This window comes from Chrysemys picta, chromosome 1, assembly GCF_011386835.1.
Source record: "Chrysemys picta bellii isolate R12L10 chromosome 1, ASM1138683v2, whole genome shotgun sequence".
Lineage (NCBI taxonomy): Eukaryota > Metazoa > Chordata > Testudines > Emydidae > Chrysemys > Chrysemys picta.
This window is the reverse complement of record NC_088791.1, coordinates 334,240,108-334,263,712: the sequence shown is the minus strand read 5'-3', so window position 1 is coordinate 334,263,712 and position 23,605 is coordinate 334,240,108. Positions and strand designations below refer to the sequence as shown.

Sequence of the window (23,605 nt, the reverse complement as noted above, 5' to 3'; positions counted from 1 at the left end):
TGGGTATCAAGTGTGACCTTCAACATGTCTGCCTGTCTTTCTTCATGATGTGTCTAGGGCTCCCATTACTGAAGCATCTGAGCCCCAAAATGTCCAGATAAGGTAGTTTCACAACTCCCCTTGGTACCAGTACAGTAGTTGTCAACTTTTCTCATATTTACAGAGTTGTTATTAATATTGAATCTCAATTCCCCCCTTTCAGATTAAGCACATCAGTCATTTTCTGTTCTCACGTATACCACTTTAAATCGCTGAAGTCCGTGCAGTTACACTAGTGCAAATCTGGTGAGAAATCCCACTCAGACCCATTATATCCCATTTTGTCCTGTTTTTCATATTATTGTACATTTTCCACAAATTAACTTTATATAAGTTCACACACACATGCGCACACATGCTTCTCAAGCAGGTAATCAGTTCACTGTTTGTGCACCTAACAACCACACATAGCTTCTTAGTGGCTATTGGCTTGATTTTCAGAAAGACTGGGAATCCAGATGAAGTCCCTGATAATTGTAGGTGCTCTGCACCCAGAGGTGAAAGTAAGCTGGTACGCCCCAGTACGGCGTACTGGCAAGAGCCGGTACGGCGTACCGAACCAGCTTCCCCAAGCGGCAATTTAAAGGGCCTGGTAAATTGCCACCAGAGCCCCACTGCCGGAGTCCCCGGGTAGTGGAGGTGGCTGGGACCCCACAGCTCCGGTGGCGATTTAAAGGGCCCAGGGCCCCGCTGTAGTAGCGGCGGCTGGGAGCCCCTGGCCCTTTAAATCTCCACTGGCTCTAGCAGCGGGGCTCTGGCAGCAACTTAAAGGGCCTGGGGTGGTAGTGGCGGCTGAGCCCCAGGCCCTTTAAATCGCTGCCCGAGCCCTGATGCCGGAGCCCTGAGGTAGCGGCAGCAGGGCTTTGGTGGCAATTTAAAGGGCCCGTAGCTCCGTCCACCTCTACCGCTCCAGGCCCTTTAAATCTCTGCTGGCTCTGGCAGCGGGGCTCGGGCAGTGATTTAAATGGCCTGGGGCTCTGGCCGCCGCTACCACCCCGGGCCCTTGAAATTGCGGCCAGAGCCCCGCTGCCGGAAGGGCCTGGCACGCTATGGGCCCCGCTCTGTCCGGTTGAGGCCACGCCCCTTCTGGTTGAGGCCCCCTGCTCAGGATTCCGGCGTACATGGAAGTCCTTTAAGTTACTTTCACTCCTGTCTGCACCTCTGAAAATTAGGCCCTATATCTCTAACTTCTTTCAGATGGAAATCAGGACACAGATTGTTGGGGAATAAATTCTTCACTTTCACCAAATCCTTTTGGCAGATCTGCCATCCCATCTGCAATGCAGATCTATCTGGAGATTTTGATACATGATTTAGTTGAAAGACATGTAAAAGTCCCATGTAGCCAGACAGCTGCCAACTGGCTACACATCTGATGAGGATCAAGACATAAATTGAAATCAAATGAAACATATTAAACTGAATTTAAATTGCACCAGCTATTACTGTTTCAAATAGTGGTACATGCCTAATAAACTTTTTCTTTGTTTTGCTTCTCTGCTTATCCTGGGCCAGATCATGCCATCTTTTGGAAACCTGTCATTACAAACATTGAGGATAGGTGGATCCGAAATGCCGCACTTTCTAGTAGATGGCATAGTGCTGTCAGAGTGTAAGTTCAGTTACAGGAGGTTACTCTTAGCATCTTACCCTTGAAATACTACAAATTTCAGTCAGGTGGTGCTGATCTAAAGGTAGAGTTTGGCATGAATTTGTAATGACAGAGGGGAGGGGGAGGGGGAGGGAGAGAGGGGGAAGGCCTGAAACAAATGGCTGCAGAGGGCACTGTGGTGATTTCAGATCCTCTAGACTTTAACATTCTCCTTCACAATTTCAATATGAAGGGAAGCAACCACAGAACCAGAAAATGACACAGGAGACTTCAGGAACCCAAGGAGGAGTGACAGGCCATCTGCAGCCCAAGAGAAGCTTAAATCCAGGGAAGTTCTCAATTTAGAGAAGCTGAAAGAGGACAGTTGGGTCCTACCTAAACGTGAGTCAAGTTACTAGGCTCAAAGCAGCAGATTCTGGTCTGAGAGGAATCCCATAGCTTGTGCTGTGCAAGAGGTCAGAATATATGATCACAGATGTCCCTTCTAGCTTTAAAAACATTTGAGAGTAACTGAAAACAGTTGGACCTTGTTGGCTTGTAATTAAGGAAAATACAAACATTCTCTGAAGTTGGCAGGGAAAAAAGAGACAGAGAAGTTTCTGGAATAGGAAGGCTGCTAGGGACCCATTCACAAACTCACATGAGTATGGGGTACATAGCTGGTGTGTCAGGCTGCTGTAAATAGTTCATATGTGCTTATTTGAGATTAACCAACCCACCAAACTAGAGCTGGCCTCTAGGTTCTGACATGTGGAGAGTTTGTTCTTGTTTTTGAGCCCTAAAAATAAATGTGAAAGCCTCTCAATAAAGGAAGGTTTTCTTTTCTTTTGAATGAGATTCTGCTTTGATTTGTGGCAGACAGGCTCCAGGCCCCAGACAAGGGAAGGAAACAATTTGCTCTCTCAGAGGGAATACTGCTACATGCCAGAATCTCTAGGTCAACATGTATTCGACGTGTGTGTTGGCATATCTGCCCAAAGGGGAGGGAGTCTTGGGCAAAAGAGATGCGGTTTATGCTAAATCCTGCATAACAATAATAATAATAATACTTAGCAATATTTAATGCATTACATCTTCAAGGAGCCATGCAAACATTAATATCATCATAGAAGTGTAGTTCCTCATAGATATTTTTATTCCACATTTGGAATCTACAGAATAGGGAGTGGTTTGGTCAAAAGTGGGCATTTTTCATCAACTCTTGAAGACCTTTACATGCTACTGATTGAAACCGGTGGTTCAGGAGCTTTTTTCTATGATTATACCCAGCTATGGTTGTAATATACTAGCAAACGTCTTTTTGCTCTGCTACAAAGATGATAAACCACAGTGGCAAACTAATGCATATTTAATAACTTATGTCCTACACAATGGAGAGGTCATTAGAAAAAAATAAATAAAAATATTACCATTTAGCTGAGCTAGCATCCCCTGGCTCACATTATTTCCACTGGTCACACTGCTGCAGAGCAACTGGGTAAAGCAATATAGGGTTTTAATATCTGGCTATATTTAATATCAACTTTCTTCATTATAGTCCATTAGAACTATCATGACTAAATAAAAACAACAAGGAGTCTGGTGGCACCTTAAAGACTAACAGATTTATTTGGGCATAAGCTTTCGTGGGTAAAAACCTCGCTTATGCCCAAATAAATCTGTTAGTCTTTAAGGTGCCACCAGACTCCTTGTTGTTTTTGTAGATACAGACTAACACGGCTACCCCCGATACATGACTAAGTAAGAGACTGTCAGCATTTTCAGAACTTTAAAACATCCATACAAATTATTTAGTAAATGAACAGGTCAACTAGTTTGTATAACTGTTGGTCTTTAGCACCAGAGATGGTGGCTAATAGTCTACACATCATATTTGAAACACCTGCACTCTCTGGAACCCAGGTTCAAATCCCTCTACATCTTTCTAAGGTAAATAAATGCTTAGTAATCTTTTGGATAAATGCTTAACAACCAGGACCTGTCTGCTCTACCTGGACATTAAAATGATATCATGATACTTGGTGGGAGAATGGGGTTTTGCCCTGCACACAGTACAATGTGCTGTGTGGCAGTTAACTTTCTGTCCTTCTACCATGTAAACTGGCTGCATTTCAACATTTAGAAATAGTTCTTTGGCAATTCACTTGGGCATCCTTTGTGATGAAAGGTGTCATATGAATGGTTAAACTCAGCACTCTTGTTAAATTCAATTCAATTGGCATTTTATCCAGACTCTCTTTTTTGTACTAATTATGTATTAAACAGAGAGAAAGTTAAACTACAACAAAGATATTTGGTGATTGATACTGCAAGGTGCGGGATAGCTCAATGTCTATATAAGTAGATAATTTTATGGCCCAATCACGATAGTATCTAATTGTCAGTGGAAAATGAGGGCACCTAGCAACTTACACGATACTTAGCATCATACTTAACAAACAAAAAAAAGAAATTCCAAGTATAACTAGTGAAAGGGTCTCTGAAAAATGGCTGATCTTTCTCAACATATACTAAAACAATGTACATTTATATTGCCTTTCACCATAAAGGATCCTCACAAGCTTAATGCAGTACACACATCATCAGTGGATTGCAGACACCTCAAGGGTGTCAGTCATTCAAACAACTGGTACAAAGGAAGCCACAGAACAGTGGCCGAGAACACTGTGAAAACACCTACTCTTACGGAAAGTGCCACTCAGTCTTAATGTCCATAGAGATAAAACATAGTTTTGGCCTTTACAGACTCATCTAAAAGACCTACAGATTCTTCAAAAGTCTCACATTCAGTAAAGTGCATCACAGTATATGTATCTCCCTTGGAATATGAAGGTCTGAGTCAATCCTTCCAGAATTTGAATCTGTGCTACAGATCTGCTTCTAATCCCACTTACGTTGGCTGTAGACCTTTGTAACTCCATTGACTTCAGCTGAGTTAGTCTGCATTTACTCCACTGTAAATTAGAACAGAATCAAGCCATAGCTGTTTCAATCCTGATGCTTATACCTCCATGGATTTAATTTTGTGAGAAGTGGCTGAAAAAGGACACTTGAATTGTAGATTAAAATCAAAACTAACCTGCGGCAGGTCAAAATTTTTCATTCAAAATGGAGAAAATGATCTTTTTATCAAAAAACAAATTTCCACCAGAAATATCAGTTTTTCCCGGTTTTCCAAAATTTCTAAAATGTTTAAGTTTTTCCAAAAACTGAAATGAAATTGGCCAAAACCAAATATTAAAAAAATTATCCAAATTAAAATATTTTGGCCAAAACTTTTTGGTCAGAATTTTTCAATTTTCGATTGCTGAAAACTGAAAAATTACCAGTTTTTGCCACAAAGTTTAAAGAAATTTAGTGGGAGCAAAAACCTTTTTCCAATCAGCTCTACCTGTAACTCTATTTCCATCCAAGTTGCTTTGCTTAATTTTATGTTTATATTGGCCTCTCTCTTCTACAGGTGTTTCTACTAACGTTCTAAAAGTGCCATCAAGCAATAGAAAAAAAAAGGTTTCATAGGCCTGGATCTGATCTTGTTTCCATCATTGTCTTGGAAGCAAGTTGAGGCCCATTATGCCTTCTGCTTTCACACTGCACTTTTAACATAATGTCTATATGCACAAAACATGTATTGTTATTTGGGAAGTACGTAAAGTAACATCACATTAGGGAGAGAGAGAGTTGAAATCAAAATGATAGCTTTATGATAGCTCCAGCAAACCACACCTAATAAGATCTGATAGCCAGACATTTTTAGGTAAAATAAATAACAGTCTTGAAAATTTCCCTCCTGTATTTCAAAACTATATAAAAAAAAACCCCTAACCTAAATACAGATAATTAAATCTGGGATCAGATATTGTTGTGTAAGCTAGTTAACATGCCTGCTAGTACTTTGTTATAAAAGACGTCTCTTGTCTCCTGCTTAAAACAAATGCCAACCAAGCCCAAGGCACTAGATATGAAGGTTTACAAATGGTATGAACTAATTTGAAATTCCCTTTGTGCATCTCATGCAGAGCTAAAATCAGAATATAATTTATGATTGGCAGGTTAATCTTTGCCTAACAAGCTGTACTCTCAGTTCATCATAATTTCCGCTAGGAAATGTGTAATAAAATAAGTGAACGCACAATCCACTTCTGTCCTCCCTCCCCACCACCGTCCCCACCAGCCCATTTACTCTGTCATTTTTTCATTACTCCCATTCATTCTCCAGCACCAAACCATGATAAATAAAAACAAAACTAGAATGGTGCCACAAATCTGAAAACACTCAGACGTCAATATAAAGAAATGAAGAACAAAACTAAAGAAAAAATATAAATAATTTAGGTGTTTGTATGCAGAATATTCATGGTCAATTTAATCTCACATTAGCCAATATTTACTGATTGCCCTTAAAATATTCTAGTTACCCATCAACCTTTTCTTTAAGAATCTCACCAAACTAGACGACCATAGTAACTCAAAAATTACCATCCACTAAGTAGTGCTTGAATTGGGACTCCAGTTAGAATAAAACCAAAGTGGCCTAGAGACATATTTATATTCCTTTAAGCATTCCTGAACAATTGGTGTAGTTCAAATATGCATCTAGCACATATTGATAAAAAATGCTGAAAGGATTCAAAAGAGCTACAAGAATGATGGAAGGTCTGGAAAACCTATCTTATAGTGACAGACTTAAGAAGTTAAAGCTATTTAGCTTAACAAAGAGAAGGGTAAAAGGTGAGCTTATCTGAGTTTATATGTACCTACATGGGAAGAAGATATCTGATGGTAGAGGACTCTTTAATTTAGTAGACAAAGGCTGAAGCTAGACAAATTCAGACTGGAAATAAACACACACATTTTTAACAGTGAAGGTAATTAACTATTGAAACAAGTTACTTAAGCATGTGGTGGGTTCAACTCAGAATAAATCATAATGATATCTTCTGGCCTTAAAAACCTACAAATCACATATCTAAGATAGTGAAGTAGGACTTCAGATACAAATATTTCCATCCGCTCACTCTCCTTTATTTTTATTTAATGTCTCTTCCAATGGTGGCCAAAATGCATTGCTAATTTGTACCTATTCTTAACACCACACAAGTTTTGCATGTGTGGATTTCTCATCTCAAACACTGCCCTGTGTTATATGGACCAATGTTGTCAGACTTGCTCAGGTACCATACGTGATCTATCAACTCTCTTGTGTTTGCAGTTTACAGAAGAAAGAAAAAGAAAGACGGCAAGAAAGGCTATATCTGATATCCAATCTCAACAACCTCTGATTTTGCATGGGTGCAAGTTATTAATAATGTTACTTTGCATTTCTGTAGCATTTTCCACATGAAGATCTCCAAGAGCCTGGGCACTCTGAAGTCCCTTATGTTATTTTCTCTTGGTAATATTTATCAGTGATCAGAGAGGAGATAAGGGAGGAAGGATGGCCTTTGTGATCATGGATAAGTCATTTATTCTCTCTGTGCTGAAGTTCCCCATCTGTAAAATGGGGAGAATACTTCCTTACCTCCCTCAGAGGGAAGATAAATCCACTAATATTCATGAGGTGCTCAGATACTGTGATGATGGGAACAATATGAGTAGATGGGTAGAGGTTTAAAATACTAGTATTGTAAGTAAACACAAACAGAATAAAAATAAAATGTAAACAAGAGGTTAAATGTCAACCCATCCTGTGAGCCAATACTATTTATATTTACACGATAATGAATAATTACAAGATGATTATTATCAATGTAATCTTGATAATAAATCTTCTTAAAATAGTTTCAAATGTCATTTATTGGAAGAAAAAAAGGATTTTCTTTGTTATGTAATATCTTTTGTTATATTATGAACTCCAGGCTAATGCTAATTGGAAAGATTTGCACCTGGGTATTTCTAATTTCTATGTAGTTTTGATACCCCTTGTACACACTACTGAACATAGTGGAAACACTTCTGAGAGCAGCAATTTAGTTAAAATGGAGAAATAAATAACTATGGAAGAAAAAATACAATACAACTGATTACAGTCTGCATGCCTAATGCACGCTTTCATGGCAGTGTTTCAGCATGTAGATGCACAAAACCCACTTCAATCAGTTCCTTATTATTTCATAATTATAAAGGTTATTACCACGACAGAAAAAAGGGGATAATAGCAGGTTCTTAAATTAGCATTTGCTCAACCTCAGACTTTGGTGCACTAATTGCTTTCTTAAAACCCCTAGCACAAATGGCATTGTATATCAAACTTGCCTTTTTTCTGTTGTCCAATTACAGTCTTTCAAATAAGAACCATTTTCATCTGAAGTACCGTAGTGAATTAGAAGAGACACACCATGCACTATTCTGTCAGTATGCAGCTCCTTCGAATTCAACATACTGTCCAATGTGATCCAGAGATGAAGTGTACTTTCAGGGTTTAAAAACTGTTGTCAACCCACATTATACCTCTGACTCATTAAAATTATAGGACAGTTTCAACCATATTTAAAAAATGGTCTGGGGATGAAGCCTGAAGGACTTTAAATTAAACCAGTTTAAGCTTTGAAGGACTGGGTGGCAATAATCATGTTAAAAATGATGATCCCATTACATTACCCACAGAATACAAAATAAGGGCTGGATGCAGATATGCTACTGAAGTCACCAACTGATCACTTAAAGTCTACTTTGGACAGAACTCAATGCACTCTTAGTGAATCAACGAATACATCCAATTCAAATGCAGGGAGATAGCAGTACTTGTTATATATTGCTAAGTCATGTGGCATGTGTTTTGCACTATAGAAATGTGAGATGCCAGACAGGAGGGAAAGGGGTACATCTCGAAACAGATGTTCTCAACCTGCGGATTGTATCTACAGTCCCTTTCTTTATAGCTATATGGGAGGGAGGGTCCCAAAACCTTTTTCTCTTGTAACATGGTGCGGTATTGAAAAGGCTGAGAACTGCTAATCTAGAGTTATGTTCTGCAGCTTTGCATGCAAGTTCTACATAGGGTTGCCAACTTTCTACTCGCACAAAATAGAACACCCTTTTCCCGCCCCCTACTCCGCCCCTCATCCGAGGCCCCATCCCTCATCCGAAGCCCTTCCTCTGCCCCACCCCTTCTCTGAGGTCCCACCCCAGTTCACTCCATCCCCCCTTTCTGTCGCTCGCTCTCTCCACCCTCACTCATTTGCTCATTTTCACCGGGCTGGCTCATGGATTGGGGGGCAGGAGAGGGTGCGGGCTCTGGGATAGGGCCCGGGATGAGGGGTTTGGGATGCAGGAGGGTGCTCAAGGCTGGGATCGAGGGGTTCAGAGAGCAGGAGGGGGATCAGGGCTGAAGCAGGGGGTTGGGGTGTAGGAGGGGGGTCAGGGGTGCAGATTGGCAGGGAGGTGGGAAGTTGACAGGAAGGGAAGAACAGCAAGAAGCCTTCCTGCCCTCATGACATGGTCAATTAACTCTGCGGTAATATAAGGGGAGGAAAAAGACACTGGAGTTATCCATCACTTGGAGGATTAAAAGGGCCAGAGCTCTTGAAATCACAGAATATTGGCTCCTTCAACCAAGGCGGTTGAAGTCTCTGGGAACTAAGTTTAGAGGGGCAAACCTACTTAGGCAAAGATTGTAACTTGCTAAAATTAAGTTTTAGTCATGTTAAATAAACTTGTTTTACTTTTACTATAAACCAGTTCAGTGCTTTGATTGAAATAAGAGTGTTGGTCAAACCCCAGTTAAATTAATGAGCTGCAGTGTATTGCCCCTTTAAAGGAGCAACACTCTGTATGTTCCAGGAAAGGGCTGAACACTGCAGAGAGACATCTCTGGGGAACTCGGGAGTCGGGGTTCACTGTTGTTACCTGCAAGACAAGGGCTGGACTGGCAGAGTCCTGAAGAGTTTGCCAGCAGGGCAGACAAGTTGGTGTGTCAGCTTAGCAGTAGCAAAACTCTCTCCTGCTGAGGCTGAACGGTAACACAGTAAGTCACACTGCTGATAATCCCAGAAGATTGTCACCAGGCAGCCAGTTTTGAGGAAATTTGGGACTGGGAGGATATTGGGGTCACTCTGCAAAAAGTAACCGGGCAGTGGAAGCCAGGCTGTGACCTACAAGCTTGTATGCAGGCAGTTGGTGTCAGAATTATGAGTCACAGCAACATAGCATTGAAGGCACCTAGAGTTGCAACTCTTCACTGGTCTGGGTTGAACCCCTGACATGTTTAATCTCCCAAGTGATGTACAGGTCAAATATCTTTTTGCTCCCCTTATATACCCTCAAAATTCACGGACCCTGTCACAAGAGGCACACAATCAGTTGATTCAGTTGCTTGTTCTTCAGGGTTCAGACCCCCTGTTTTGCTTCTGGGATGTCTGGACCCTGATTGTCACAATCTAGGCCCAATATTTGTTAGTATGGCTCAGAGTTTTGGGGTCCTCTTGGATGATCCTCTGCTGGTCTTGGATTCCCAGGTGACACATTGGCACATAATCCTCTTTTTCATGTACAACTTGTGTGGAAGCTGTGTCCATTCTCTACTGATGCAGACCCAGCCGTAGGATCTACAGCTCTGTAACTTCAAATGTAGATGACCGCAGTGTGCTCTACAAGGGGCTTCAGCTAGTGCAAAACGCAGAAACTTATGTTTTGAGAGGGACAGGACACTGTACTCTGTGCTCAGAATTTGCTACCTATCTACTTCTGGGTATAATTCATATTTCTGGTTACCTACAATGCCTCAGATATAGTGTGGAATCCAGATACTTTCTTTCCCTGTATCTCACTGCAGAAGACACAATCCATTGGCTAGTTCTGCGTGCTGGTTTCTGGGACCAAAGTGTCAGGAGCCAGTGGGAGGGTCCGTCTCTGTGGAATGCACTCTTCTGATTTTAAACATTCTCAGGCCACGTTTAAGACATATCTGCTTGATCAGGGTTTAACCCACTTCCAGCAACAAGGTTTGTGTATGGGTTTTGGGGGGGGAGGGCGGGTGGAAGTCTTTCAAAATGAAGAAAAAGTACTTGAAAGTTAGGATTTTCATTATTATTTATTCATTATTATTACCTGTGTAAATCATCCAGATGCCAAAACTGTATACACCATTACAAAGTCAATCAATCACACTTATAATTAGATTAAGTTTAACACCCTGAAGATTTACTTCATTTAGTACTGAATTTCCCACTGCACTTCTAACCTGCAATCTGGTTTGGTGTTTGTGTAGGCTGCATATCTCTTGGCAGGTTTTGGTCTTTGCCTCTGTTGTGCACCCAATAGAATGTGTAGCCCAATACTGAAGACAATATCATGTTTATAAGTGTAACATTTTACTGACTCCATGTCCTATTTGTCAAATCTATTCCTTCTAAGTGGCAAGAAAAAACACAGCAAAAGAGGTATGCAATAGTTCTAAAAATAAATTCAGACCTATCAGCGGTTATATTAATAAGGTTTTCCTTATTTATTGGCAGATCATAATCTTTTACTGTTAAATTTCCCCCTTCCCACTGCATAAAAATTTACTTCAGCTATGATCCCTGAAACTGGGTAGCTGGTTCATTAAATGAAACTGGGCTCAGTTTTCCTGTTCCAGTTCAGGCACTCCCAGCTGGACCAATTAAGAGAGCAGGACAGCACCTGGGGACCACAGCTGCCAACTTTCACGCGGTAAATAAGCACCCCGACTTTCACAATAAGCCAAAAACCAAACTAATCCCATTTCAAAACAAGGCCAAAACAAGTCAGTCACTAAGAACGCCAACATTCTATGTGACTAGGCCCCCCTGGCATGCAGTCTGGGACTGTGCACCCCTGACTCTCTCTCCCCTGACTCTCTCCCCCATTTACCCCTGCTTGTCCCTTGCCCTTGCTTGCCCCCCTTGCCCCTGCAACTAGCCTACAAGCAACTCACAAGCCATTAAACCAAAAAACAAGCCCAATTTCTACATTTTTTTGCGGGTTTGGCATGTCTGCTGGGGACCTAAAAGATCCGCCAGGAGCCAGACAAGAGAAGGGCAGGAGAAGATAGGTGCTAGAGAGAGAAGTTGGTTTGTGGGAGAAGGCTGAAGATAGGAAATCAGCAAGAGGGGTTAACTGTCTGGTGTCCCCAAGCCACAGACCCAGGGCTGGGGGGCTGAAGGCAGGAGGAGCAGCAAAGGGAGATGCCTGCTGACAACTCCAGGGACAGAGAGTGGACCCAGAGGTACTGCAAGAGAGATGGGAGGAGTGAGGGATGCTCCCCTGGCAAAGATGCTCTCAGCACAGAGGATGTGGAAGTTCCTGTTGGGAAGAGCAGGGTTGCACCCTGGAAGGAAAGGTCGCTGTCCTGGCAGACAGACAGAGGAGGACTGATCAGGAGTCCGGATGAAGCAGAAGACACCGGAATATTATTTGCACTGGGGTGATAGGGACTATGCTTTGGTACTTTTACACTACGTTTTGTGAATAAACTGTGTTGATGGTGTGATAAATAAAGGGGGGATAGGTCCCTTTGATGGACATCCAGCTAGCCAGTTAGCTGTAAAATCTCTCTTGGTAGCTGTTCTTTACTTGCTTTACCTGTAAAGGGTTAAAAAGTCCCCCAGGTAAAGAAAAAAAGTGGACACCTGACCAAAAGAGCCAATGGGAAGGTAGAACTTTTTACAATTGGGAAAGAAACTTTCCCTTTGTCTGTTGTTCTCTGGGCTGCAGGGACACGGGCAGTGATGCTGTAACCAGCTTTAAGCCAGGTATGATTATAGATTATCAATTCATACCTCGAACCTACTTATCTGGAGTCTCAGATATGTAGGTAAAATTAGGGAATGTCTAAAAAGATGTGATTAGGGTTATTTCTTTTATTTTCTTTATTTTGGCTTGTGGCTCTCCTCTGTGCTAACCCCAGATGCTTTTGTTTGCTTGTAACTTTTAAGCTGAACCCCCAAGAAAGCTATTTTGGTGCTTAATTTTTGTAATTGTTTCTTTTAAGATCTAGCAAAAAGCCTAAGTTCCAGATGTATTTTCTTTCTTTTTGTTTTTAATAAAATTTATCTTTTTTTAAGAACAGGATTGGATTTTTGGTATCCTAAGAGGTTTGTGCATGTTGTTTGATAATCTGGTAGCCACAGCTAATTTCCTTTGTTTTCTTTCTCAGCTCTTTCCTGGGGGGCAGGGGGTGAAAGGACTTGAGGGTACCCCACAGGGACGAATTCCCAAGTGCTCCTTCCTGGGTTCAAAGGGTTTTTTTTGCATTTGGGTGGTAGCAGCGTTTACCAAGCCAAGGCCAGAGAAAAGCTGTAACCTTGGGAGTTTAATACAAGCTGGGAGTGGCAAGTATTAATTTTTAAAATTCTTGCGGGCCCCACTTCTGCACTCGGAGTGACAGAGTTGGGACTCAGCCTTGACAGATGGACTGGAGGATAAGCTTCCAGGAAGTTACTGGACACTCAAAAGGGAAACTGAGACGAGGGGCCACTTGCAGGGCTGCCCCAAGGCCACCGGGGGTGCCTGGAAGAAGGCCATGCGTTTACAATCCTAATAAAAGAGACCATGTTTTGCCTATATTTATAACCAATTTTTTGTCCTGAAATATCACTCACTGAGGAGGAAACAAATTTATTTAGATTATTATGGCTTGAATGGTCCTGTTGTATACATGCCATAATATATGATACTGTAAAAGAATTTGGATAATGCTGTAAAACATAACTCATCACAACACACAATTTCTAGTTATTAGTATGAGCATTCAATAAGATGCAAATCAAGAATGACATATACCCTTTTCAATACTTTGCAGCAAAGTATTCCATATTAAAGTATGAAACTCAGCTCAACCGTACACATGGAACCAACTAACCATTTATTTTAAAGGGTGTGTGTGTGTTTGCGCGTGCACAAATGTATGTATGGGTATGTATGTACATACACAGACACACACATCAGTCTCAAGCTCTACTCACCTCTATCCTACATTAAAAAGCACAATCACAAATAAAACCTCATCAGATGTCCTCAACTCAAACCAAACAATAACCAAAGATTAACTCTTACCAGGCCCCTCCAAAAGTCTGGTTAAACAGATGGGTCTTGCAGCAAGCCCAGAAAGTCAACAGATCTGGGGTATTTCAAAGGGTGATGAGTAAATCCCAAAGTTAAAGGCCCCTAAAAAGAATGTCCTGTCAGCAGTCCCCTCTCTTTTACACTTAGAATATCTCAAAATCTCAGGTTTCAGAGTAGCAGCCGTGTTAGTCTGTATCCGCAAAAGGAACAGGAGTTCTTGTGGCACCTTAGAGACTAACAAATTTATTAGAGCATAAGCTTTGTTGATCTCAACTCCAGCAGTTGGGCAAAGATGCACACTTCTTGTGTAGACAGGTGGTCCCAGGCCATTTAGGGATTTATAAATCAAACTCTAGACTTTAAACTCCACCCAGAAACCAATAGGCAGCCAGCACAGATCCTGTAGTGGTGATGTCGTGTCCCACTGATACACACCTCTTAAATACGGACTTCTGCCTTCTATAACAGCTTCAGTTCCCCGATTGATTTAAGGTATAGCCCTCCACAGAGCACACTGCAGTAGCCCAGTGCTGAAGTCACAAAGGCATGGGTTATGGTAGCAAGGTCCCTATCCAAATGAAACAAATGCACTCTCCTGGCCCCAGAGAACTGAAAAAAACTTCCCTAGTCACCACTGCTATCTAAACCTCTAACAGAAGCTGGAGACTCCAGCAACACCCCCTGACTGAACACTGGTACCACAGTAAAGTACAGTCTTCACCATATTCTCTGGCTGCTTCTCCCAACCCACCAGCATTGCCTCATTCTTATCTGGATACAACTTCAGAAAGCTACTTTTCATTCATGCCCCAATTTCCATAGGCTATAGCATATCCCATATACTCACAAAGAGTGAGTTTGGTGTCCACAGTATTCAGCTCCACTTATCATTACTTCCACCTAGTATGGTTTTGTTTGATTTTCCCACCTTTGCTTCTCGAATTACAGTACATATAGCTTTATAGTTAGTGTTCTCATTGCTGAGATGATACTCATTGCTGAGGTGATGGATGCAATATAGTGCTCTAGAGAGATGGATCTGATATCAGACTCCTACAAGTATGAGAACTTACAACTCAAGAGAATGCATTTTGATATCACAAGAATCCCTGCCAATCAATGAGAATGCTCAAACGTACCCAAAATATTCATAAAAGAGACACAGAATTATATAGAAATATAGTTGTTTATAGCAGAATTTGAAAAGTTCTCTAGTTTCTCAGACTTCTAAGGAATGATCTTACTGACAATATTTAAATGATACCCAGTACTGTAAATGAACAACTGCAAACATCTGTTCCATAGCAAATCACTGACAAAAGCCTTTTTGTATAAAAGCCTTTCTTTCCATACAAAAAAGGGTGCTAAAACTGAGGTACTTTATCAAAGAAAACAATATCATTCCCCCACCCTGGGTGACCAGCATATAACTGTTGGAGTAGATAATTTCTCCAAGTGGGAGATAGTAATACATGTTTAAATCTCTACACAGTAAACAGTTTGAACAGATAAAAGATGACAGCTCTCAAAAAGACCATGTCTCTCAGATTGCCGATAATAAAAGAAATAAGCCAACAGGTGCTGTTCTGCCAAGCCCCCTTAATATTTTGAGAAAACAATCTTGTTTCTCCTACTGAGAGAAAAAGAAAGACAGAGAGTAAAGACAGAGACTACTGTCGCCTATAATAATTCAATTTCTGCTATATGATCAGGGAAAAGTAAAATTGCCATTAATGACCAGCAGTTGTGGTGAGAGGTATATCGATACAGCAAAGCAATGTGAGGTCTTACTTTTGGTAAACTGTGCTTTTCAGTTCCTTCCTGATTAAAACAAAAATTTCCATCCCTGGTTTATTGATCTTTAACGGTTACAGGAGGGATGATGTGAATAAATATTAAAGGATCTGGCTTTACAAAATATAAGGGTCAATATGAAACAAGGCAATAATTAAAGCAAAGGATTTGAAGCTAATGAAATATTCACAAGGTAATGAATAATTTACTGGAAATATACCTTAAGCTTTCTCTGTACGGCTACTGTAATACAATGCTTTAGCAGCTTGCTTTCAAAGTATGCCTTTGCATCTCTGATATATTTCAGCACTGTTGTTATGCAAGATGGGGAATCATTCATTTTAACATGATCCTGAGCATATTATCACAAAACAGAGAGGCTACCATTTCACTGATTACCAATTAATTATCTCTACAGTATAAATCATTTGCAGCCCCTTGCTGCATACAAAAGATTTATGGCTGAATCTGAAATTACACATGTACTAGAGTCTCTTAAAAAGCATTAGTAAATGCTTCTCATTTTAGCATAAATTTCCCCCCTCCTGCTACAAAAGGTACAGCACTTGTTCTTTTTAACTGCTAATAAAAGCTTGTTCATAGCCTCTTTGAACCCACAACACTGACAAAAACGGAAAGAAGGAAACTTTAGCTACGAACAATTACTCACAGCATTATATTAAATAATTCATTGTTGCATTTTTCTTTTAATCTCAGACTGTGCCACTAGACTAAACAATTGAAATTACTGTAACCCCCACCTGAAAACCACATAGGACTACTTCTGAAAGCAAAACACATATTAAAACTACTACGCAGTTTTACCGAGTTTATCTAATAACTGGGTTAGCTCAGCTGAAGCCACATCACTCACCGAAGACAGAATTTGCTTGAACAAAAGCAGAGAGACCAGGCACCAAATGCAGCTTCTCAAGATTCTTAATGCAAGATTCTCCTGTCTGCTGTTCAGTTCACACTTGCCTTTATAACTAAGCAAACCAACAACATTCAATTGCTGAATGAATTATAAAACAGTAGCTCCCAGACTCTCATATTTTACATCACAGGGGGTGGTCATCCAGCACACACACTGCCTGTGTACATATATTGTTATAACTCATCCTGATAAACACATCAGTGCTGGCAGAAATGACAGTAATTGGTGCTCAGGATGTACAAGCACAAACCAATAGAATACACTCCCTCCCTCAGCTCTATGCAACATCTCCACCTGTCAATCTTCGCACCTTGTTAAGGTGGAATCATCAGCTACAGTTCAGGGTGGGCATGCGGTTTCAAAATTTGGAGGAAAATTTGATAATTGATGCAAATACTTTATTAACCTAACATTCCTTAAAACAATCTGCATGGTTTAATATTAAATGTATCTCTAATAATTGACAGGCATACTTTTCTAGCTCCTTTAAAAAAAAAAAACTTTCGTTGTGCTCTTTTCTTAAAGATACAGTTCCTGTACTATGACTGATAAACCCATCATCCATTACTTGTATTAGCATGAATGACAATTACATATATAGATTCCCTTGATATTCAGACTTCAAAATATCAGCCTACATAGACTCAAAATTAACAATAACTTGATTATTGGGTGGTACTATGTGTAAATTTCAGACAGGTCTTATAAAATATTAGTAAATGTTATTAATAGCCTTCACATTTTGACAGTCAATATTTACAGTGTTCTCAGCTATTCTGTCTTAACTTTCTTCTGTTCTGAAAAGTCCTTGTATTAATTTCTTAAAAATAAATAGACAAACAAAACTTGAGAGATACTAATAAACTAAACAACTAACCTGAACAATACCAGACAGGACTAAGTATAGCAAAAACCAAAAACATTGTTAATCATTGTATATACACCTCTACCCTGATATAACGCTGTTCTCGGGAGCCAAAAAATCTTACCGCATTATAGGTGAAACTGTGTTATATCGAACTTGCTTTGATCCACCGGAGTGCGCAGCCCCGCACCCCCGGAGCACTGCTTTACCGCGTTATATCCAAATTTGTGTTATATCGGGATAGAGGTGTAGTACAAATTAGCATTTACAGTTAACTGTTATCAAGAAAAATGGGTTATGATATTGATAATACCCAGTAAGCAAGTAGTCACTTAAGTTTTGGGTATGAAAAGTCCTTATTGATGGGAGAGGAGGAAAATTGATTAGCTGCTTGTTAGAGAGAGGTACACGGGGAAAGGACTATTTTATCTATTTTTGAGATCTTTATGGTTCTTTAGATCTTAGTATTCCAAAAAAAATCCAGTTATAAGACATAGGGCAATTAACATTTGGTTGGTTCCTTCCTTAATGTGAATGTGAGATTTAAAAGTTTAACACCGTTAACCATTTACTGTAGACCCTGATCTTGCATTGAGAACTGACACCATGGACCACTGCACCTTTAGCCCATTTATTTCAGCAGGCTCCATATAGACCTAGAGGTCAGTGTTATGGGATCCCGAGTCAGGATTGGGGCCTTAACTTTTAAAGCAGTAAGAATATTATTGACAATATTGTCATCATTTTAGCTGAATTACAGATTATTTGGATGTATTTCACATTTGAACCAAACACTGGCTTTCTACACCCATATTCATGCTAAAGCTATTTATGGGAGTGGGGAGTATGTGCCAAAGAATTTTAATGAGGATGATTTTCTATTTCTGCTTTTCACAGGTGGTGATGCCCATCAGGGCATGTAGGGACTAGGATGACTCATTGGGATACTGATCCAGATTATTTCACTCTTCATATATTGTAGTACTGCTCCAACATTTGGTGCCAGGCTGAGCGGTTCTCGTTTCAAAGGTAAGCAAAATAGCTGGTGCACATTTGCTTGTATGGCTGAGTCACAGTGATAACACTTAACCATACAAATTAAGATGCATCAGATAGTTATGGTCATCATTGGGCTGTTATTCAACAACTGAGCTGTGGAATGTAAATGCATTCTGTGGGTGGCAACTCGAACCAGAAACCCATTCCTTCCTCTCGCCATCTGTAACAACCAATGTGTGACATGAGGTGGGAACGTAGCATCTCATTTCATGTGTAGTGAAAGCAAGTACCTCTATATTTATTCCTTCTCTCCCCTCCACAGCTGCCTATTCCCCTCTCCTCATTTGCTGTTCCTTGGCCTCTTCAGTCTGGCAGGGATAATCCAATCTATGCCAGAGCCACAGGCATATTTCTCCATAAAGTACTGGCTGTTACAATGAAGACTTCCCTGCAGAGAAAGCTGTGCATCACTGGATGGGGGAGATGAAGCAGAAGGGTACTTCAACAGTGCAGCAGCTTTAATTTCTGTCCCAGGAGGAGACAGACAACTGAACACCAACAGCTGGATTCCCCAGTGGTACTAAACAGTGGATCCTCCAGTATGGGCAGAAGAAGATTCTAAATGACAATCATTGGCTTGATGACAAGGCAGTTGGGGGATCTGTGCCACTGGATTTAGACTCATGGAGCTACATTCTACTCTACTGATCTACATATTTAACTTGCAAATTACGGTGGTTCTTTGTACAGCAGCCCAGTGGGTTTCTTGCTTTGTAATTCACCAAACACAATGGTCATTTATCAGTATGTCCCTATAACCTATTTATGTGTTTCCTCTGTGCCTTGTTTTGACCATCCAATTCTGATCAAGCTTCCTAATCATTTTACCAGACCTAATACAGACCATTATAGTAACTGTGCTTGGAGTTACAGAAATTATAGGAGTTATGTTTGGTTGAAAGAACAGAGCCCAGTTACCCAACCATACCCAAAAGACCCAAACATTCTCTCGCTATTAAAATATTTTATTGACCAGTATGGCTCTTACTATCACAAAATAGCTATAGTATTTTAATACAATGAACCAGACCTCTATTCAGTGTACCATGTAGCTGCATTTCAAGGCCACAATGTAGGTGGCATGCACAGTGTAAAGACTGTGGTGTAACATATTTTCCCTTCAATGGGGGAATATGCCACACGGCAAGAAACACTGAAACCCGATCCCTTAAAGCGGTGGTCCCCAACGTGGTGCCCGCGGGGCATTTATGTGTGCCCGCCTAGTGCCAAGCAAGGGAGAGAAGCTGCAGCCCCGCGCCTGATGGGGACAGAGAACTCAGGCTGCGGGCGCAGTGTTCTCTGTTCCCGGCAGGCGCGGGTCCCGCCTAGTGCCCAGCAGGGGCGAGAAGGTGCAGCCCCGTGCCTGCCGGGGACAGAGAACTCCAGGGATGCAGGCTGCGGGCATTGGTGTTCTTGGTCCCTGGTAGGTGCGGGGCCACGGCTTAAGCTGGAGAGAAGCCGCGGCCCCGCGCCTGCCGGGGACAGAGAACTTCGGGGCTGCAGGCTGTGGGCGCTGGTGTTCTCGGTCCCAGGCAGGCGCGGGGCCCGCCTAGTGCCCAGCAGGAGAGAGAAGCCGGGGCCCCGCGCCTGCTGGGGACGGAGTACTCCGGGGCTGCGGGATTCTCTCTGGATTCATACATTATGTAATATTAAATATGATGTTTTTCATATTATTTAATATTTAATGTACAAATACAAAATAAGCCTTGAAAAATTGTTGGCGCCCGCCACACTCTTCTGAAAACATGAATGTGCTATTGGCCACAAAAAGGTTGGGGACCACTGCCTTAAAGGCAATTTCTATTGCATTATGCTGACTTACCCCATCTTTCTACTGAGGTGTTACTATAGCCTCCATTGCCACAGTGTCTAAGAGAACGATGAGCAAAATGAAAGCTAATATTTTGTCATTCAGAAAGATGTTCTTGATCAATTACATGCATTGATTTCAGAATCCAGAGTTCCCAAGGCAATGTCACAAATGCACATTTTGTTTCTGAATGTTAGATTTCACATTCAAACTCTCTGGTTTTGCTGAAAGATGTGTGAAAACTATGTGTGGCTGCCAGACCGTGTTCCATTGGCTGTACATCTGAGGAGGCTCAGGAGTGTAACTTATTTCTTCAAAATTACTTTTAACATACAAACTCTAAATTGGCTCCAAAGCTGTCTTCTTCAGAGTGAAGATTAGGAATGGTTTAAGAATGAAAAAGAGAAAGAAGAAATTCCCAGTTGTTTCCAAGGCAGGACCTTTTGCAGATTATGTGCCATTATAAACATTAAAGACAAGCAGATTATAAGAAATATTTGGCTGCAAATGATGGCTGCAAATGAGGATGCTCTTAAGTGCATTCATGCATCATCAGCGGAAGAATCGAGGGTATTCTGCTCAAACAACATAAGTTTTTACCATATCAACTGAAGGAGAAGTTCATCCATTACTTAAGAGACACATTGATTCCGTCCAACAAAGGGTCACATATCAACCAGTATAGTAGATACTTCAATTAGGCAAAGCTTGCTCTCAAGTGTCTGGAGATTACAGGAGTCCAAATAAAACAAATGGGTGCCGACTGAAATGATTTCCAGGCCATCCAGAATGGCACTGATAGGTTCTACACCTCATACCTTTGCTGCCATCGATTTCAGTTGTAAGTAGGAATAGAATATAGATTTTTTCAGTACAGAAATATTGGCCTCTGCCCCTTGAGCTAAGTTCTCTTATAAGGGTTCATGGTACACACTTGTACATTAAGAAAAAATCATACAACTGAAGAATTCCCCACTCACACTTTAACAGTTAAGTTCCTTACATCTTCAAGTGATATGGCAACAAACTGCAAACTGATAAAGGAAATACATTTTCCACACCATAAGCCTGAAGACCTCATTGCCACAAGATATGATTGAGGCCAAGGGTTTAGCAGGATTCGGAAATGGATTGGACATTCATATGGATAACAAGTATCTGCAGAGAATTACAATTACAATAGTAAGGATTAAATTAAGAACATAAGAACGACCATACTGGGTCAGACCAAAGGTCCATCTAGCCCAGTATCCTGTCTTCCGACAGTAGCCAATGCCAGGTGCCCCAGAGGGAATGAACAGGTAATCATCAAGTGATCCATTCCCTGTCACTCATAGCCAGCTTCTGGCAAACAGAAGCTAGGGACACCATCGCTGCCCACCCTGGTTAATAGCCATTGATGGACCTATCCTCCAGGAATTTCTCTAGTTCTTTCTTGAACCCGGTTACACCAAAAATGTTTTAGAAGGGCTTTAAAATCTCATACTTCAGAATATAGGCCCAGCATTAATCGGGGTTAGGAAATAATTTCCCCTGTTGATCAAGTTATATAACTGACTAGTGCAGGGTTTCCTGTGCTTTCTTATTTAATATTCTTATTTAATATTAGCTCTGTTTGACAAGTCCAGATCTTGTTCACTATGACCAAAGCAAAACTAGAAGCTTGAAGATTAATGCACAATTTAAGGTTTAGCCTAACCAAAAGAAGGCTAAGGGGAGATATGATTGCTCTCTATAAATACATCAGAGGGATAAATATCAGGGAGGGAGAGGAGTTATTTAAGTTAAGCGCCAGTGTGGACACAAGAAAAAATGGATATAAACTGCCCATCAATAAATTTAGGCTTGAAATTAGATGAAGGTTTCTAACTATTAGAAGAATGAAGTTCTGCAACAGCCTTCCAAGGGGAGCAGTGGGGGCAAAATACCTAACTGATTTCAAGACTGAGCTTGATAAATTTATGGAGGGGATGGTATGATGATACTTCCTACAATGGCATGTGCCCCATTGGCGACTGCTAGCAGCAAATATCTCTAACAGCCAGTGATGGGACACTAGATGGGGAGAGCTCTGAGTTACTACAGAAAATTCTTTCCCAAGTGTCTGGCTGTTGGGTCTTGCCTACAGGCTTGGGGTCTAACTGATCACCATATTTGGGGTCGGGAAGGAATTTGCCCCTAGATCAGATTGGCAGAGACCCTGGGTTTTTTTGCTTTCCTCTGCAGCATGGGGCATGGGTCACTTGCAGGTTTAAACTAGTGTAAATGGTGGATACTCTGTAACTTGAAGTTTTTAAATCACGATTTGAGGATTTCAGTAACTCAACCAGAGGTTAAGGGTCTGTTATAGGAGTGAGTGGGTGAGGTTCCGTGGCCTGCAATGTGCAGGAAATCAGACTAGATGATCATGATGGTCCCTTCTGACCTTGAAGTTTATGAGTCTATTAGTCTAAGCTGAATACATCCCGGAAATGCATATCAGTTTATTGGTAGTCTGATATATATCGGATATAAAAGATATGGCTGATGCATTATGGGATACACACTAATTAAGGCCTTGCATTCTATCCAGTAGAGGGCAGCTGTGTTCACACAGAATTTCAGGATGCATGCTTTCCAGAGGACAATAGAATAACATGGGATCAAAGTGTACTGTTGCACAATGTGTGTGCAGAACTCCCTAAAGCATTGCATTCCAGTTGAGATCAATTACAGTTCTGCAAATGAACAAATATAATTCTGCAAAAACAACAAGGAGTCTGGTGGCACCTTAAAGACTAACAGATTTATTTGGGCATAAGCTTTCGTGGGTAAAAACCTCACTTCTTCGGATGCATAGAGTGAAAGTTACAGATGCAGGCATTATATACTGACACATGGAGAGCAGGGAGTTACTTCGCAAGTGGAGAACCAGTGTTGACAGGGCCAATTCAATCAGGGTGGATGTAGTCCACTCCCAATAATGGATGAGGAGGTGTCAATTCCAGGAGAGGAAAAGCTGCTTCTGTAATGAGCCAGCCACTCCCAGTCCCTATTCAAGCCCAGATTAATGGTGTTAAATTTGCAAATGAATTTTAGTTCTGCTGTTTCTCTTTGAAGTCTGTTTCTGAAGTTTTTTTGTTCAATGGTAGTGACTTTTAAATCTGTAATAGAATGACCAGGGAGATCGAAGTGTTCACTTACTGGCTTATGTATGTTATGTAATTCTGCAGGCTGCTTTTAGCCCCTGAAAGGCATAATAAATTTCAAATTTTGGAAATCTGCAGTCTGAATATGGAAGAGAATTTGGTCCTCCAGAACTGGTAAGAAAAAAACTATTATCTTAAATGCAGATGCAAGACTTCATTGCTATAAGCTACCGGGTAGCTTTGCAAAAATAAACAGTAGTTATAATGTAAAGAAATGTAATCGCCACATTAAGGATACAGAGCAATTCATTTCCTCTCAGTGCAACCTACTTATGAT

The 23,605-nt window shown here is 40.9% G+C and overlaps 1 protein-coding gene across 23 annotated transcripts in view; it reads right to left on the bottom strand.

The window, feature by feature from the left end:
- Window positions 1-23,605, bottom strand: part of DLG2 (discs large MAGUK scaffold protein 2) — a 1,449,438-nt gene that overhangs the window by 158,915 nt on the left and 1,266,918 nt on the right. The window contains exon 1 of one of the 23 annotated variants that reach the window (XM_005287567.5): window positions 16,344-16,578. The exons of the other annotated variants lie outside the window; for them this stretch is intronic. The gene's annotated coding sequence lies outside the window, so the exon portion shown is untranslated. Of the gene's footprint in view, window positions 1-16,343; window positions 16,579-23,605 lie in introns of those variants that run through there. 23 annotated transcript variants of the gene reach the window in all.